Source organism: Oncorhynchus kisutch, linkage group LG28, assembly GCF_002021735.2.
Source record: "Oncorhynchus kisutch isolate 150728-3 linkage group LG28, Okis_V2, whole genome shotgun sequence".
In the NCBI taxonomy this organism is placed as follows: Eukaryota; Metazoa; Chordata; class Actinopteri; order Salmoniformes; family Salmonidae; genus Oncorhynchus; species Oncorhynchus kisutch.
Window position 1 is genome coordinate 12,560,466 of NC_034201.2, and position 17,327 is coordinate 12,577,792.

Consider the following 17,327-nt stretch of genomic DNA (forward strand, 5'->3'; position numbering starts at 1 on the left):
CCCCACTAAAGTAAAACAATTCTTGATCATACTGTATGTTTTAATAAAGTATCTAGCATAAATTGGCATGTTCTCCAGTAATGGTGAGACTGTAACTTCTATATTTACTGTATGTGCAACAAAGACACCTCTGAAAGGGGGCAGAAACACCCTGGGATTGCTGTCCAAAGACATTGTGTCAGAGGAGAGCTCATTAGGTCCATATCCCTCCTAGCCCCACAGCAGGGTCGACTGTCAACTTCACTGGAGCGCCTGAGAGATGATAAGGGTGAGTAATGAGGGCAAAGGGGCACCTACAGTAGGCCCCCATCTCAACCTCTCTCACCCACCCACCCACTCCACCCCACCTCACCATGGCTACTCGGACAGCATGAGCCCTCACACCAACCTCACCCCACCCCACCATTTCTTCTCAAGCTGGGGAACATGAGCAGAGGCCCCAAGTAAGTCGACAATCATGGTGTCCTTGAACACTCTTCTAGAAGACAGAATACTTTTGTCCTAACAGCTGCTGGGTTGTTCCACAAAAATAGTGCCTTTTGCGTCCCTTTGATATTTTAAAGAAATTGTGCACCAATATTGAATTTTAAAAGCCTGTAATATCAAATTAAGTGCACTTTAATAAAGACCACATGGATAATTCAATAAATATGTATTTTTTTCTATCACTAAAGACTTGCTAAAGGGCCAATATTCAGCATTTTGACATGTCCCCCCATGCACCCCCTGTGACTTCTAGGAAGGGTTTAACCCACTTAACCACAACATTTATCAAAGTTTTCACCATCATTAGAAATAACGAGTTATTTTGATGCTTTGACAAAGTCATTTCTGGAGATGATTCATTGTTTCATGTGATTAGGGATTCATTTACAGTATATCTGACCCTCATTTTTTTTAAACGATTCCTTTTTAAATATTTATTTAAACCAAAAAAACATTCAACATCTAATAGTCAAATCAAATTGTAAATGCAGGCGAGCCGGTTCTACTGTTTTTGGTCATTTTCTGGGTGTTCTGTGGTGGAAAACTGAGCAGGTCGAGCAAAACACGTCAATCCTGTTACCCATAGATAGACAGGCTAGAAATGTTTTAACAATTAAAAATGTTTGGTGAAGCTTGCGTACAATTGCCCCTCCCTGTTGCACACAACAAGCTTCCATTTCCCTTGTCACAATAGGATATATGGCTGATTTAAGATGAAATCGTCAACCCTGTTATGGTCAACCCTGTTATGGTCAACCCTGTTATGGTCAACCCTGTTATGGTCAATCCTGTTATGGTCAACCCTGTTATGGTCAACCCTGTTATGGTCAACCCTGTTATGGTCAACCCTGTTATGGTCAACCCTGTTATGGTCAACCCTGTTATGGTCAATCCTGTTACTTTTTTGGGGCCATTAATATAGTATTTTTTTAATTGAAGATGGGAAAATGTGTTTTTTACGAAGTTGAGCATGTGCTCTTTACGACAGAATGTTAAAATTAGCTGAAATCATACGTTTATTTTGGACCAAGTTACACTTCTCAAAAGGCACCGAATTGGTGGAATGATCCTGCTACACTTTGATCTTGTGTTTTACAGCCTATCTGTGAGCATGTGAAGTCATCCAGGCTGATCAACATGTTATCAAAGTGAGGCTAATGTACGAGAACAATATGAATGCACAGGTCTCTCACAGCTGACTGGTCAGATAGGATTTGGCTTCACTATTTACATTCTCCAGCACCATAACATAAACATCATGAGAACATCAGCATCAGACAGAAACCAGTTGAGCAGACAAAAGTCATGCGCACAGCTTTTTCAGAGCCATTATCATTATGCTTAATTCCATGTAAAAAATATGTTTATTTTTCTGCATGTCTAAGCATACCTCTTGAGTTTTCTGTATGTGGATTGTTTTTTAAATATATGAAATATACTTCTCTGCAAAATCTGGGTAAAAGATTGAAAGGAATGTGAGTCTTACATTTAGTGATAGCTTGCTTTTCTAAAGTCTACCAACCGTTCCAGCAGCCATGGCAGCTAAGATAGATAGACAAGCTAGCTACTCTAACTTGATTTGATACCCTGAAATGTATTCTTGACAGCTAGTTATCAGGTTGGGAGACTGGGAAACTATCTGGGCTAGCTAAAGCCAACTTCATACAAGTGCTAGTAGTATTACAGAAGAAAACTAATATTACAATAATAAAATAATAATAATATAATTATGCAGTATATATATATATATATATATAAAATACTTTTTTCAAACAGGACAAACTGAGGGGGCATGTGCCCCTGAAGAAACTGAGCTTCACCTCTGAACTCAGGGGCCAACAGTTCAACCCAACCCGTTTACTTGTATTCCACAAATATTTCACAAATAACAGCTAATTGATGTAGCCAGACCTAATATTTGACAAATGAATGCATTTAGACTGTAATTATTACTGTAATCTAAGTGCAGCATCCGCTAGGTGCAGCGTCAGAGCAAATCCATAGCATACCATCAGTAAAGACATTAATAATAAGGAAGTTAGGTTTATATTACAGTCTGCGGTTGTGCCCTTTGATGGATGTGTAGGAATGGTCTTTGAATTACTTCATCATTGCGTTCTACTTTAGCTGCTCATATTAAAGTCAGTCATGGAGCAATTGTGTGTACTGGAGCCAACAGCATGCTGAGCTTAATGGTGTGTGTGTGCATGCGGATGTGTGTCTGTCTATGCAATTCTACACAGTAGACAATTCTCTAAATACCCACAGAACAGAGTCAACGCATATTTAGGCCCTACGGCCCATATGAACTCTACCAGCTTGTGTAATGCATTGCATTGGTGTGCGGCTGTTAATTAGTTGTTGTTGTTTTTTTCAAATAAATTCAACCAGTTAATCAATTAATTAACACATTACTCAATTAAATTATGTAATTCGCTTAATTTTTCTACCAATTTGTGTCTTCAGATTTAAAAAAATGCACGCACACACACACACACACACACACACACACACACACACACACACACACACACACACACACACACACACACACACACACACACACACACACACACACACACACACACACATACACACACACACACACACATACACACACATACACACACACACACACACACTCACACACACACACACACACACACACACACACACACACACACACACACACACACACACACACACACACACACACACACACACACACACACACACACACACACACACACACACACACACACACACACACACACACACACACACACAGACACCATATACGCTGCTGCTACTCTGTTCCTTTATTACAATATTTTTTTACTCTGTTCCTTTTTTAATTTAAAACGTCTTTGTCTCCTTTAAGTGTGTTCAGGTGTGTTGGTCGTGCCCACTACTGGGCCACACCTTATTTTAATGAATGCTTGTTTCCCTTGAAATGGGGTCTTTTTGAATAGACAAAAATTTACATTTTTGTGTGCATAAAATAATCTGGCGTGCTACCTCCATCCAGGTTGTGTTGTGGACTAATTCCATGGATCGAATCTCACAGATTTGCAATTTATTAAAATTATTTTTAAACATTCAGCGAAAGACCTCCAAATAACGTATAATGTCCGTTCTAAGAGCATTAATAAAACTTCTTAGGGCCCCTTTTTTCTCCACTTCCTGTCTGAATGACGTGCCAAAAGTAAACTGCCTGTTTCTCAGGCCCTGAAAATATGCATATAATTGGTACCATTGGAAAGAAAATATTAAAATAATGTAGGAGAATATAACACAATCAATATGGTAGGAGAAAATCCAAGAAAAACCAACCAGATTTTTTTTTTGAGAGACCATCCTATTAGATATGCAAGAGAAAGTTCTTATTGAGAATTAGCTCCATGGATGCATTTCCCATGGCTTCCACAGGGTATTAGCAGTCTATGTTCAAGGTGTGATGCTTGAATCAGTTTTAGCAGAAGGACACAGTCTTGGAAATTCGTGTTTGAGCGTGCCCTGAAGAAATGACGCACCTGCTAAAATCAGTTTCCTATATGAACATACTTCTTTAACATACTTACGTAAGAAATATTATAGTTTGATTACATTTTAGGGTATCTGAGGAGTAAATAGAAACGTATTTTGACTTGTTGAAACAAAGTTTATGGGTAGATTTTCGGATTCCTTACTCTACATGTTGAATGAGTGGATTTCTCAAATCGATGGCGCCAACTAAACTGACTTTCTGGGATATAAAGAAGGATTTTATCTATTTAAAAAAACGACTCTAGGTGTTATAGCTGGGACCCTTTGGATGACAAATCAGAGGAAGATTTTCAAAAAGTAAGCAAATATTTAATTGTTATTTGTGAATGTATGAAACCTGTGCCAGTGGAAAAATATTTTGATGTGGGGCGCCGTCCTCAAACAATCGCATGGCATGTTTTCACTGTAATAGCTACTGTAAATCAGACAATGCAGTTAGATTACGAAGAATATACGCTTTCAGCCGATATAAAACACTTAAATGTACATGTTTAAAATCCATATTTGTTATGATTATTTATTTGAATTGCTTGCCCTCCAGTTTCACCGGAAGTTGTCCCGCTAGCGGGACCCCTAGCCCTAACACCTACCAGGAAAACTTTAAAGGAAGTAAAATGCAATTTAAAAATAAACATTTCCAGAAATGTTCAATTCTGTTCAGGAAACCTATGGCTTCGTTCCCACAACCAATGTAAAACCAAAAACATATGTTCCCATAACTTCCAAGGAACAAAATGTGATAGCTGGGCAGGCATACATACAGAGCCCTGTGTCAGTCTTACCGGGTTGCCTGTGGCCAAGGCCTGCTGATAGATAACAGTGTCTGCCTGGCTCTCTTCATTCCTACTGTATTTGTATCGTGCTGGTTCATCTGGTGCCTCTGTGAGGCAGTTAGGACATGCTTTCATCCATCAGATTCTCCTTTATCTTATCTCTGGCCCTGACAGAGACAGCTAGCCTGCCTGTTAGGAACTGGAGGGAGGCTACAAACCACTGAGCACAAACTGGTTGAATCAACTTAGTTTTGGGGGGAGGATTGCCTGTTTTGCATGTTATTTTATCATTAATACATGTCACATGTCAGTTTTGAAACAATGTAAAAAATATAGAATAACTTTGAGTTAATAAAGCCTCCATACAAAGATGGTCTCTTTTTTGCTTTCTTGAATAAGGCAGCTCCAGAATGCAGGTGTTGCAGCCTAGCTCAGTGCTTTCTGTGGTGGTTGGGCAGCCAGTGGAAATTTCAGAGTGTAGGGTTTGGTAATGTTCTCTAGTTGCGCCGTGATTGGCTCAGTATTCTGTCACTCATGGGAACACAATGTCACTGCCAAATCTTCAAATTCAAGCCCCTTGTGTGCGGCTATAGAGTTACATTAGTGTCCATCCAAAAAGGCTCAAGGTCATTGGCCACAGATAAAATTACGTCAAATCACGTTATATCTACAGTAGCTTTGATTGGACTTCGTACTTTCAAAATCTTAGCCAACAGTCATCATCATGAATCAAGTCGACAATCTACTGGCAAATCCTTTTTAGGATCGGTGGGTCCCCTGCCGGACAGTTGAGCTAACGTAGGCTAAGATTAGCATGAGGTTGTAAGAAACAAGAACATTTCCCAGGACAGAGACGTATCTGATATGGGCAGAAAGCTTAAATTATTGTTACTCTAACTGCACTGTCCAATTTATAGTAGCTATTACAGTGAAAGAAAACCATGCTATTGTTTGAGGAGAGTGCTTCTTAGGGATACCCAAATTTAACTGCCTGTAGCAAGGATATGCATATTCTTGGTACCATTTGAAAGGAAACACTTTTGAAGTTTGTGGAAATGTGAATTGAATGTAGGATAATGTAACACAATAGTTCTGGTAGAAGAAAGTACAAAAATAGAAAATGTTTTTTACCACCATCTTTGAAATGTAAGAGAAAGGTCACTGTTAAAGCCATCAGTCTGGTTGTAATTCAGATAGTGTCCACAAGATCGCAGCGGTGTATGTGCAAAGTATCACTTGGAGTACGACTGATCCTCAAGACTTTTAGTGTGAAGGCCCCAGGTACATTTGGGCAAATCGTGGATGTTGGAAAAGGAGACGTTCGCATTCATATTCAATTTTTTTTGCAAGAATGTCGTCAAATCTGTATACTTGGACTTTTATTTAGCTTTTCCAGTATTAGTAGCCATATTATAAGTTCAACATTTGCAAAACATCCAGTTTTCATAACTTCATAACTCTGAATATCCTTCATTTTTGTCCAAAATGAAAAGACATGCTGTCGTACAAGATTAGAAGCTACATTTTTAGCTACATATATATGGGTTCAGGATATTCCTGTAAAGCCTAGGTCATTGGCTATCTAGCTAGTTTTGTTTGACCCCAATTGGTGCTTATTTGACAAAGATACAGTTGCTCAAGTGATGTCCGCCCGGCTCATTGGCGTACCATGATGGCTTCGCTCTCTGACCAAATATGGTGTCCTATAGGATATACTACATCCCTAATGAAATAGTGAAGTCTTGTTACCTTCTAGGATCTCTGAAGAATAGATACGAATGTGATTTGACTCGTTCAAACAACGTTTAAGGTGAGATTTTCACAGATCCCTTTCTTTGCAATTTGAACGAGTGGAAATACAAAATCGATCATGCGTGCTATATGGACCTTTTAAGGATATGAAAAATTATTTTATCTAACAAAACAACACTTCATTTTATTTCTGGGACCCTTTGGATGATAAATAAGAGAAAGATTTCAGAATATTAGTACACATTTTACCTTCAGAGGTGAATTTATCAAACCTATCGCGTTGAAAAAAGTGTTTTGTTGTTCTCCTCAGCTCTCCTCAAACAATAGCATGGCATTTTTTTCTGCAGTAATATCTACTGTAAATTGGACAGGGCAGTTATATTATCAAGACTTTAAGCTTTCAGACGATATAAGACACTTCTATGTACCAACATTTGTTGTTACTCTAAAATCTGCGATCTTGATATAACGCTCTACACGATTTACAACTAACCAGTTGACGGAATGCCAATCCTTAAGAAGATTTATGAACTTGAAAAGTTCTTAATAAACCAATTAGGCACATTTGGGCAGTCTTGATACAAAATTTTTAACAGAAATGCAATAGTTCATCGAATCAGTCTAAAACTTTGCACATACACTGCTGCCATCTAGTGTCCAAAGCCGAAATTGCACCTGGGCTGGAATAATACACTAATGCCTTTCTCTTGCAGTTCAAAGATGACAGCACCACTTTGTTTTTAAACTTTCCGGATATCCAGGGGCACACTCCAACACTCAGACATAATTTATAATTCCTCTTTTGTGTTTAGTGAGTCTGCCAGATCAGAGGCAGTATGGATGACCACTTGTTCTCTTGATAAGTGCGTGAATTGGACCATTTTCCTGTCCTGCCAAGTATTCAAAATGTAACTAGTACTTTTGGGTGTCACAGAAAATGTATGGAGTAGAATGTACATTATTTTCTTTCAGAATGTAGTGAAGTAAAAAAAGTTGTAAAAAACAAACAAATAGTGAAGTAAAGTACAGATACCCAAAAAAACACTTAAGTAGTAGTTTAAAATATTTTTTGTTCTGACTTAGTGGTGCACATGTAGCATATAACCTGTTTAAGAGAAATGTAATCATCCAATATTGTAAGAGCTTTCATTGTCTGCTTATATGTCCCCTTTATTTATCCTATGGTTCTGACTTGTTGTACAGGGAGAACGCTGTAAGATCAGCCCATGTTCTGAATTCTGTCACTGTCCATTTCAAAACATGCTGAACAAATAGTTATATTGACCATGTCCGTTCTAGCTCGCTCATTAGTCTCTTAATCGAAATTACGGATTGCCTCTTATCCGCTTGTCGTCCCCTTATGCCATAGTTTGTACATCTCAATTGTCATTAGAAACCACATTTGTTTAAGCAAGTTTTTTGTTATTTTAAAAGGCAGTAAATGAGGCTGAATTAACTGTTTCGCTGCCAGACAAGCCTCCGCTGATAGCCAGGTATAGCAGTGTAAAGAGACTGCTGTTGGGACAGCTTTATGTAGGCCCTAACAGTTTGTGGGCATCGTTTTTCACCGTTATAGTACAATTAATGTATTGTTTAGTTGTAATGAATCTCCTCCTCGTCTGATGATGAGTAGGAAGGATCGGACCAATATGCAGCGTGGTAAGTGTCCATGTTAATTTATTAGAACTGAACACACAAAGCAAAATAACAAAGTGAATTAAAGAAACGAAACAGTCCTGTCAGGTGAAACAACACACTAAACAGAAAACAACTACCCACAAATTATAGTGGGAAAACAGGCTGCCTAAGTAGGGTTCTCAATCAAAGACAACAATAAACAGCAGCCTCTGATTGGGAACCCTACCAGGCCAAAGACAGAAATACAAAAACATAGAACAACACATAGAATGCCCACCACAACTCACGCCCTGACCAAACTAAAATATAAACATAAAAAGGAACTAAGGTCAGGATGTGTGTTGTGTTGTGTAGTAGCTTTGCTGGCATGCATTCCCCAAATTTTGGTTGGGTTTTCCCCACCAAGATTTACATGCTAAAATCACAACGGGTATATCCACTACCAGAAAAAAAAACAATAGGTTGGGCAGCACCTCCTACTGGTGAGTCAATTTATCTAGCGCTATCCCTTCTGTTTCCAACCCAGGTTTTTTAACCAAGCCCAGCCCTGCTTAGCTTTGATAGTTGTCACTGACTACTACCAATGTGCTGTCAAGATAATGACTGTTCAGAGATCTCTTCATAAGTAAAAAGATTCAGTGTTGCTGTCGAAGTCATTCCAAAGGGTTTAAAGTAACCATACTTTATATGTCATATATCAGCAATGATAATATCTAGTCCTATAGAGCATTTGCAAAGTCATCATCAGCCATTGTCTCAATTCAACCCAGGGTTCAGACACACATAGGCATTGTTTTTTCCATTGGATTTGTTGTGCTTTTAGACGGTTGAAATCATAGTGATATCACGTTGGGAATTGAACAAACTTCTGGCTACTATTTTGAATGAGTGAAAATAGGTTGAAATCTCATTGATCAACGTCTCAACCAAATATTACCCACATTTCCACTTTGAAATGACATGGTGTGCCCAGTGGGCCAGGCCTTATAGCTGCTCAGAAGTGGCCTCTAGGCGTTCCCTCTATAATTGGCGTTGAGGCGTGAATACACTACCAGGGTGACATGTCATTAATTGTAACAAATCCTGTTTTACTTTCATTTTAAAATAATTACTCTGCAAGAATCCCATGTGTCAACTAAAGGGTGACAATTTCAGCTGACCATTGTGCCGTGAATCTCATTTAATCTTCTGTATTGTTTTCCTGTGTGTTGAGTATTGGTTTCCTGCTGGGTCTGTGCGTGTTATTATGCATGAGGTAGAGACTACCTGTCCTATGTGGTGGGGTGGTAAGTCAGACAGGGCCAGCTGGGCACAAGCCTCTTGGGCTAAGCTGTGGATCACCCAGTTGATAAGTCTTTTGATCCAGAGCTGAGACCCTAAATCTATTGTTGTATCACAGCTCTGAGATGCTTACTGCTTGACTGTGTGTCACGGCAGCCAGGTAAGCCTACAGAATAATAATACATGGGTTTTATATAGCACTTTTCAAAGACCCCATGACACTTAAGACTCTTAGGAACTAGGACAAAGCTGTTTGTAGTTTCCTGGAACAGGTCACCTGTTTTACAGTCACCTCTAAACTAACTAACAGGCCTGCTACACTGGATGGTTCACTTTTTCAGAGTGTGAGATGCTCCCATTCATTTCAATGAAACCTGGGCGTAGGGTTACAGAATTCAGGCAACTTTTGATAAATTCCCTGGTTTTCCAGAAATCCTGGTTAGAGTGTAAAATGACCCTCTTTGTTATATTTTCAAGAATTCTATGTGCAGCTCATACCCGAGAACGCTGGATACAGTGGTTCGCACTCTGGTCACGCCGGCAAAAGTTTAGTATAAAAGCTAAAAATCAAGTGTTTTCTCAACACGCAGTGTACTTCCCCTTAAAGTCTGGGGTGAGTCTGATGTCATATGCCCTAAACAGCCTCAGGGAGGTTTCACCTTTGAGAAAGATGCTTTAACAGCCAGGTTAGGTAGCTAAATCACAAGATTACAAGTCCATGTGGGAGGCCCATTAAGAGATAATGCCTTGATGTGACAATTTAACTAATGTTTCACCTACAGGCCAGTTACTGCTATCAGGGGTGACTCAGTCAACAGAGGAAGGCAATTATGTCCAGAAGGGTATCCTATGAATCAGTTTAGAGGAGTTAGAGAGGTAACTTTGGTTAACTCTTAGTTCAACTTGGGATAACCAACCATACAACTGTGGCTCATGTTGTAGACATGTACATTTCTAAGGCAACGAATCCTTCGGAATTAACCTGTTCCGGGGCAGGCTTACTCAGGGCTAACTCCATTTAACCTGAATGAGTTGAGGACTAATGAAATCAGATTCCCTCCCTCTCGCAAAGATTGCATCACCATCCTTTTCATTTGAGGAAGAAGACTGATTAAATATTTAATTAATCAAATGTTTAAAAAGGTAAAATGGTCAAATACCCATCACATTATTTAGTAATGACGGAATGCATTTGAAACTTCAGTAAAACTTTTGTATAAAAAGCAAAAGTATTGTTATTATACAATTCTTTTATTGATAGGAGTGGGAAAGGTGTTCATGCATTGATAAGCACACCAAAGATGCCCTTAACGATAGGTAATAAAAATAAAGATGCCTTGCGAAAGACCTACAGTATTTCACACCACAGTCTGCTGAATTTGCAATAACTTTTCCTTAATTTTATATTTCGGCCCATGGATTGATGTTTCAGCATTGTCTCAATGAAGAGACCATACTCCGTACAAAGGCACTCTGAATAGCACACACACACAATCCATGTCTCAACTGTGTAAAAATAATGATTTAACCTGTCTCATCCCCTTCTTCTACACGGATTGATGTGGGTTTAACAAGTGACATCAATAAGGGATCATAGCTTTCACCTGGTCAGTCTGTCATGGAAATAGCAGGTGTCAAATCAAATTGCATTTATCACGTGCCGAATACAACTGGTGTAGATTTTACAGTGAAATACTTGCTTATGAACCTTTCCCAACAACACAGAGTAAAAAAATGAAAACATAAAAACATATTAACTAGTAAAGACTAGTAAAAAGTGAAGAATAAAATAAAAAACACAAGAATGGAGCTATATACAGGGAGTACCAGTACCAGATCAATGTGGAGCTATGTACAGGAAGTACCAGTACCAGATCAATGTGCAGAGGTATGAGTTACTTGAGGTAGATATGTACATGAAGGCAGAGTAAAGTGAATATATAACAATCGAGTCAAATAAAGACCAGAGTATCAGCAGCAAATGATGAGTGTAAAAGTGTTTGTTTTATGTGTGTATGTTTGAATGTGGGAGGGATTTGTGTGGCAGTGACAGTGTAGTGTGTGTGAGTATGTACGTATATAAAGTCTAGTGAGTGTGTGTAGGGTCAGTGTAAGATAGGGTCAGTGGAGATTGTTTGGTGGACTATTTAGCAGGCTGGCTATTTAGCAGTCTTATGGCTTGGGGGTACACTCTAAAAAGAAAAGGTTCCTGGGGTATCCTTTAGGGGTTCTTCAAATTGAAACTGTGGGGGAACCCCTGTAAGTTCTTCAAGGAATATCTTTTAATGGATCCTCAAAGAACATTTTTAACTATCCCTCTTCCCTATTGTTCTTCTTCTTCTTAATAATAATATGCATAACAATAACAATAACACATTATTTTAGTTCTCAGTGTTTATTATGATTTTAGTGGCAAAGCAGAATAAAAACATCCAAATATGAGGTAAACTCCTAGCAAGTCCAATGGATATATCCTCTGGTGTGGTGATATTAATGTGTTGATGTTCTCCGTATCCATAACCAAAATGATTTTGCAGTGCATGGTGATAGAACAGGTTTTCTGTTATATTCATCAGAGGTGTAGGGAGGGTGAAGTCCGTGAATCCTAAAAATAGTAATTGTACAGATGATTAACAAAACATGCACATGACAGAATTCATACCTTGATTTTTTGTGGTGAATGTGAATGAAAAAAACTGTTTTGATCATGGTTTTCATACACATACTGTCACGGATCCCTCCGGAACATTCATTACGCACACCTGGCATGTATTCCCATTGATAAGTATTTGTATAAGTGTGCCCTTGGTCTACCATTGTCCTGTCGATTATTGTTGCTATGCCCGTTGGTCGTGTGAGTACCTGTGCTGTGTGTTTTGGCTTTCTCGTGCCATTGTGGATTGCGCAGATGATTATGGGTCTTGTCCCGTGTGTTAACCATTGTGTGCTTGTGTTATTTATTAAGGGTACTCCTCAATCTTTTGTTTGGGTTTCAACCCTGTGTGTTGTATACGTGTTTGTTTGGTCTTTGTCCCCGTGCCTTTACATGTAATTTGGGTGAAATAAATCAAATATGACGCATTCCTGCACTTGTCTCCCGAATCATTCATACCAATGTGACACACACCTTGTCCATAATGTAGAGGCCTATGGGATATTCATTGAAGAGGTAAGGGAGGAGGATGGTACATGTGATGAGCATAACATACCAATTGATATAACTTTGTATGCCTCGTTGTCTGTATACCTACAGACACAGAAGTGAGCAGTTCAGTCATCTGCACGCAATACAGCTAGCCTTCATCATATTCCAACAGCCTACATATTCTTCCCTCTTGATATCCATTGAATTGTGTCCATTTTCTGTTTTCGAAAGATTGGCACAAATATGAAAAGATAGATGAGATGGTATCATCATAAAACAATATACTGTACATTTAGATCATACCAGGGACAAACCTTACCTTAAATTGAGGAGATCTTTACATTTTTTCAGTTAAGTGCCTGCACCTGTTGATCTTTCAAATCAAAATGTTTAAATTGGGCAGTTAGTTGGATGGGGTTCTCAATGAACCCCACCTCCTATGGGGTTCTTGGAAGAACCTTTTGGGGGCCATTTTCAGTGCCAAGAACCCTTTGTGATGTACTGGGCTGTCCGCACCAACCTTTGTAGCGCTTTGCGTGATCGGGATGTTTTGTACACTCAGTGTACGTCACAGCGGTACAGTATTAACTTCCAGTCTGCCCATGGAAGAAAATAAATAACTTACTGAAGCTCTTGATTGTTTCTCTGTATTGAACACTGTTTTTCAGAGATGAAGGTTCTTACCTCTCCAAACCTGTCCAGCGGTAACCCAGCCTTGTCATCTAATTAAATCTTCTGTACTACTTCAGTTTTTAGCTTGATTTGCAGAGGAGATCTTGGATTCAACATAATGGGCTTTGTCGGACTACAGAGAGCTTAGCTACAAACAAGGATGTCCGGAGCTCTTTGTTGTCTCTCTTTATCCAAATAATCATCTTGTGCAGCCCTGATCCCTTGTAGGAGTCTGTCATTCAGCAAGGCAATGCCTCCAATCCCTGCTAATCTGTATTTATCCAAGTAAACACTTAATCTGTATTAACCATAGGCTGAGAGGTGATCTGCAAGTGGCCAGATGAGTCCCTCTCTGGGGAATTTGACGACATTTGTTGTCTGCAGATTTACAGTCTTTTTCGTGGGTAATCCTGAGACTCCCTCCACCCCTTCAGTCTATATGTACACCTGCAAAGCCATCATCCCACCAAGTTGTTTACTACACTTAAGTTTTCGTCCATGTGGCTCACTGGCTGTCTTTCTGCCCAGGTTCCTGTGATGGGAAGAGTGGGATAAGTTGGCCACCCAATCACAGGACAGCCACTGAGATCCATTCTAATTTAACAAGACAGAGGATAGAAAGAGTTTTGTTGATGCTGAGAACGGAATGTATATATTTTTTTAAAATAACATTCTTAGAACGTTCTCTGAATGGTACCAAAGATTTCTTGTGGTTTTTAAGAAAGTTTTCTTCACATTCTGAGAACGGAATGTATGTTTTGCAACCGGGACACTCCAATTAGTATGATATGGCACTTTTCGTATGGTAGTTATTCATTTGTTGATGTCCATCATCCATTTCCTATGATATGTTACAAATTACAATTGGTATGATATGTTACGAATTGCAATTTGTTGTGGCTAATGTTAGCTAGGTGACTAAGTGGCTAATGCTAACGTTAGCTAGGTGGCTAACTTTAGCTCGGCTAGGGTTAGGGGTTAAGGTTAGAGCTAGGGTTAGTTTAAAGGGTTAAGCTTAGGGTTGGGGAAGGGGTAGCTAACTTGCTAAGTAGTTGTAAGTAGCTGCAAAGTTGCTGATTAGCTAAAGTTGTCTGAAATAAGAATCGAACACACAACCTTTATGTTGCTTGATGTTCGAGTTACTGTATGCGCCCACCAATCCACACCGACTAACCAACCTACTTTCGTTTTTGTCTTGAGGAACCTTTGGTCTTATGCAACCATACCAGACATAACAAATCATATTAATTTGAGTGTGCCAGATTCACATTTACTATGTTACCTCTAGCCTATGAGACCAGATTGGATTTTAAATAACTTTCTTAGAAAATGTTCTGAATGACTACTGGACACTTCCAGGCCTCAGCAGAGGAATGAGAGAAATGCCCTGCAGGTCGGGTCATGCCATAAAGGTGATACCTACTCTCTCCACCTGCCAGGAGTTGAGCCGTCAGGCTTTTGTTCAAGAGTGTGTTTGTGAAATAACCTCTGTGAGAGCACACAGCGGCATAAGAGGCCGTCTAGACATCTCACCTCGCCCTGTTCCCTCACTCATCACTTCAAAGTACCAGCAGGAATGGGTTCAGCACGTAGCGTCCAGGGGCAGTGTGTGTGTGTGTGTGTGACTGTGTGGGGAGTAGTGAGGGATGGGAGTGAGGCCCGAGAAGGTTGGGCAGACACCCTCAGATACCCTTAGTGTAAGGGCCCTTAGTGTGTTTTGACAGAGTCCCCACCGTCCGGCCACTTAAAGGGATGAAAAGAGGGCCCCTTCAACACGGCCAGAGGGTTTGGCGTGTGTCTCCCTCGATTAGGCCCTCTGACGCCAGCGCTGTAGAGGGGAATACAAAACACCCTCAGATTGCCATCACACAGTCAGGAAGGGCGTAGCTATATTTACAGGGGGGTATGTTAGGCTGAATGCAGACAGTGAATGGCCAACACCTCCTCTTCCTTCCCCTAACTCTTCAACATAACCCTGTTCCAAATATCCAATGCATCTGATAAAGCAGTTTAATTTGTGTATAGGAGTATATGATATGTTTGAGTGCATTTTTATGTAACTTCATATATGGGAGTGTGTGTGAATGAATGAGTGTTTGGTGTATGAAGACGCTTCCTATCTGTCAGATGGTGCTGATAGGGAGAGGGGGTCCATATCTCTTGCTCTTTTAAGGCAGCAACACTGAACATGCTTGGGAATGTGGGAAAAACAGAGATGTCTCAGACAGTCTTCAGATATGAAGTAAAGCACCATGTCTGCAACAGTAACGCTTCTTTCCTACTTTGCGTGTGAGTGTGTCTGAGTGTGTGTCAGAAAGATAGAAGACTGGCATGGCGCCTGAGGTGCCAGACTCATACGCTCTCCTTGATAGAGCTGATAGCTGTCTAACAGAGCACAGTGATGAGGGAGGGGATATCCATGGATGGAAGACAAACACAAACATGTATCCCTCTAGTTTTGATTTACATTTGGTTCAGTTGTCAACTAATGTGAATTCAAAGTTGAATCAACAAAAAATATCACAATGTCATTGAATTTAGGCTAAAAGTTAGATGACAAACAGACTAAATTCCCTTACGTTGATGAGTTTTTGCAAATCCAATCAGTTTTCCACGTTGATTCAACATTGCAAAAATCACTGAAGCTGGAGACGTATATCTCCCTCACTAACTTTAAACATCAGCTGTCAGAGCAGCTTACCGATCATTGCACCTGTACATAGCCCATCTGTAAATAGCCCACCCAACTACCTCATCCCCATATTGTTATTTTTTTTTTTGCTCCTTTGCACCCCAGTATCTCTACTTACACATTCATCTTCTATCACTCCAGTGTTTAATTGCTAAATTGTAATTATTTTGCCACTATGGCCGATTTATTGCCTCACCTCCCTAATCTTACTACATTTGCGCACACTGTATATAGACTTTTATATTGTGTTATTGACTGTACATTTGTTTATCCCATGTGTAACTCTGTGTTGTGTGTGTCGCACTGCTTTGCTCTATCTTGGCCAGGTCACAGTTGTAAATGAGAACTTGTTCTCAATTGGCCTACCTGGTTAAATAAAAGTGAAAAAACAATAATAATCACATTGATTGAAATGTTGGTTGAAATGAAGTGGTGACAAGAATGTTGATTCAACCAGTTTTTGCCCAGTGGGATGTTATTACAGTTTCCACTCCCATATCAACCCTTCATGCCAGCCTAACAGGAACTGGGGGCTCTCGGTTTGAGCCTGCCCCCCTCCTGGAGCATTTATGTATCCATCAGTCCCAGCAATGTAACATGGCATCTACAAACACCATCCCTGCAGATTACCATGCCCCCCCACCCCCCCACCCCCCACTGTCTGGTGTGTCTGGCCCCAATCTTGTTAAGGAAGTAGCCAAACACTGATAATGAGGTTCTGTGACAGAGTTCTTCCATTGACAACCACTGACATCTTGCTCTGGGCAGTGAGTAGAAAACTGCAGTGACGTCACATACCAGTAGCAGGTATTCCCCTTTCATCTCTGTGTCTGGGTGTCTGACTCACCTGAAGATCCCTGGTCAGCTCATTTACACTATTGTGTAGATGAGGTGAAAAAGGTTGGTCAGCCTAATGATTAATTCCCCTGCTTAATTGGGATATAGGATATATATAGTTGACCAAAACAGTTAGGTTGTGTGTGTAATTACACCTATAGCACTTCCAGACATTCCTGATTAATAGGGTTCGCTTCACCTTCAGCAATCATATACTTAACAAACAAATGTAAAGGACACTGGATGTATTTAAGTGTTTGTATTAAGGTGAGATCTGTGAATGCATTGACAGAGTTGGTAAGCTAACAGGAAGCTTTATAGGGAACAGGGCTTTATATACAAAGGTATGTAACATGCTACAGACTATGGTAATACGTCATGGTAAATTATACAACAGGTGTTCAGTTTGACCATTACTCATGCATGTCTACTCAATTAATCTCCTATTCTTATTTGATTATGCTATGTGTCGCAGACAGTACTTTCTCTTTTCTGTCTGAAAATA

General features: G+C 39.8%; 1 long non-coding RNA gene across 1 annotated transcript; it reads right to left on the bottom strand.

The window, feature by feature from the left end:
- Positions 1 to 11,861: 11,861 nt before the first annotated feature.
- LOC109872556 (uncharacterized) lies at positions 11,862 to 13,130 on the bottom strand. The gene is made up of 3 exons (XR_002252483.2): positions 12,941 to 13,130; positions 12,686 to 12,839; positions 11,862 to 12,081 (listed from the first exon to the last, which is right to left on the bottom strand). It is a non-coding gene; the product is annotated as an uncharacterized LOC109872556 (long non-coding RNA).
- Between the last annotated feature and the right edge of the window lie 4,197 nt (positions 13,131 to 17,327).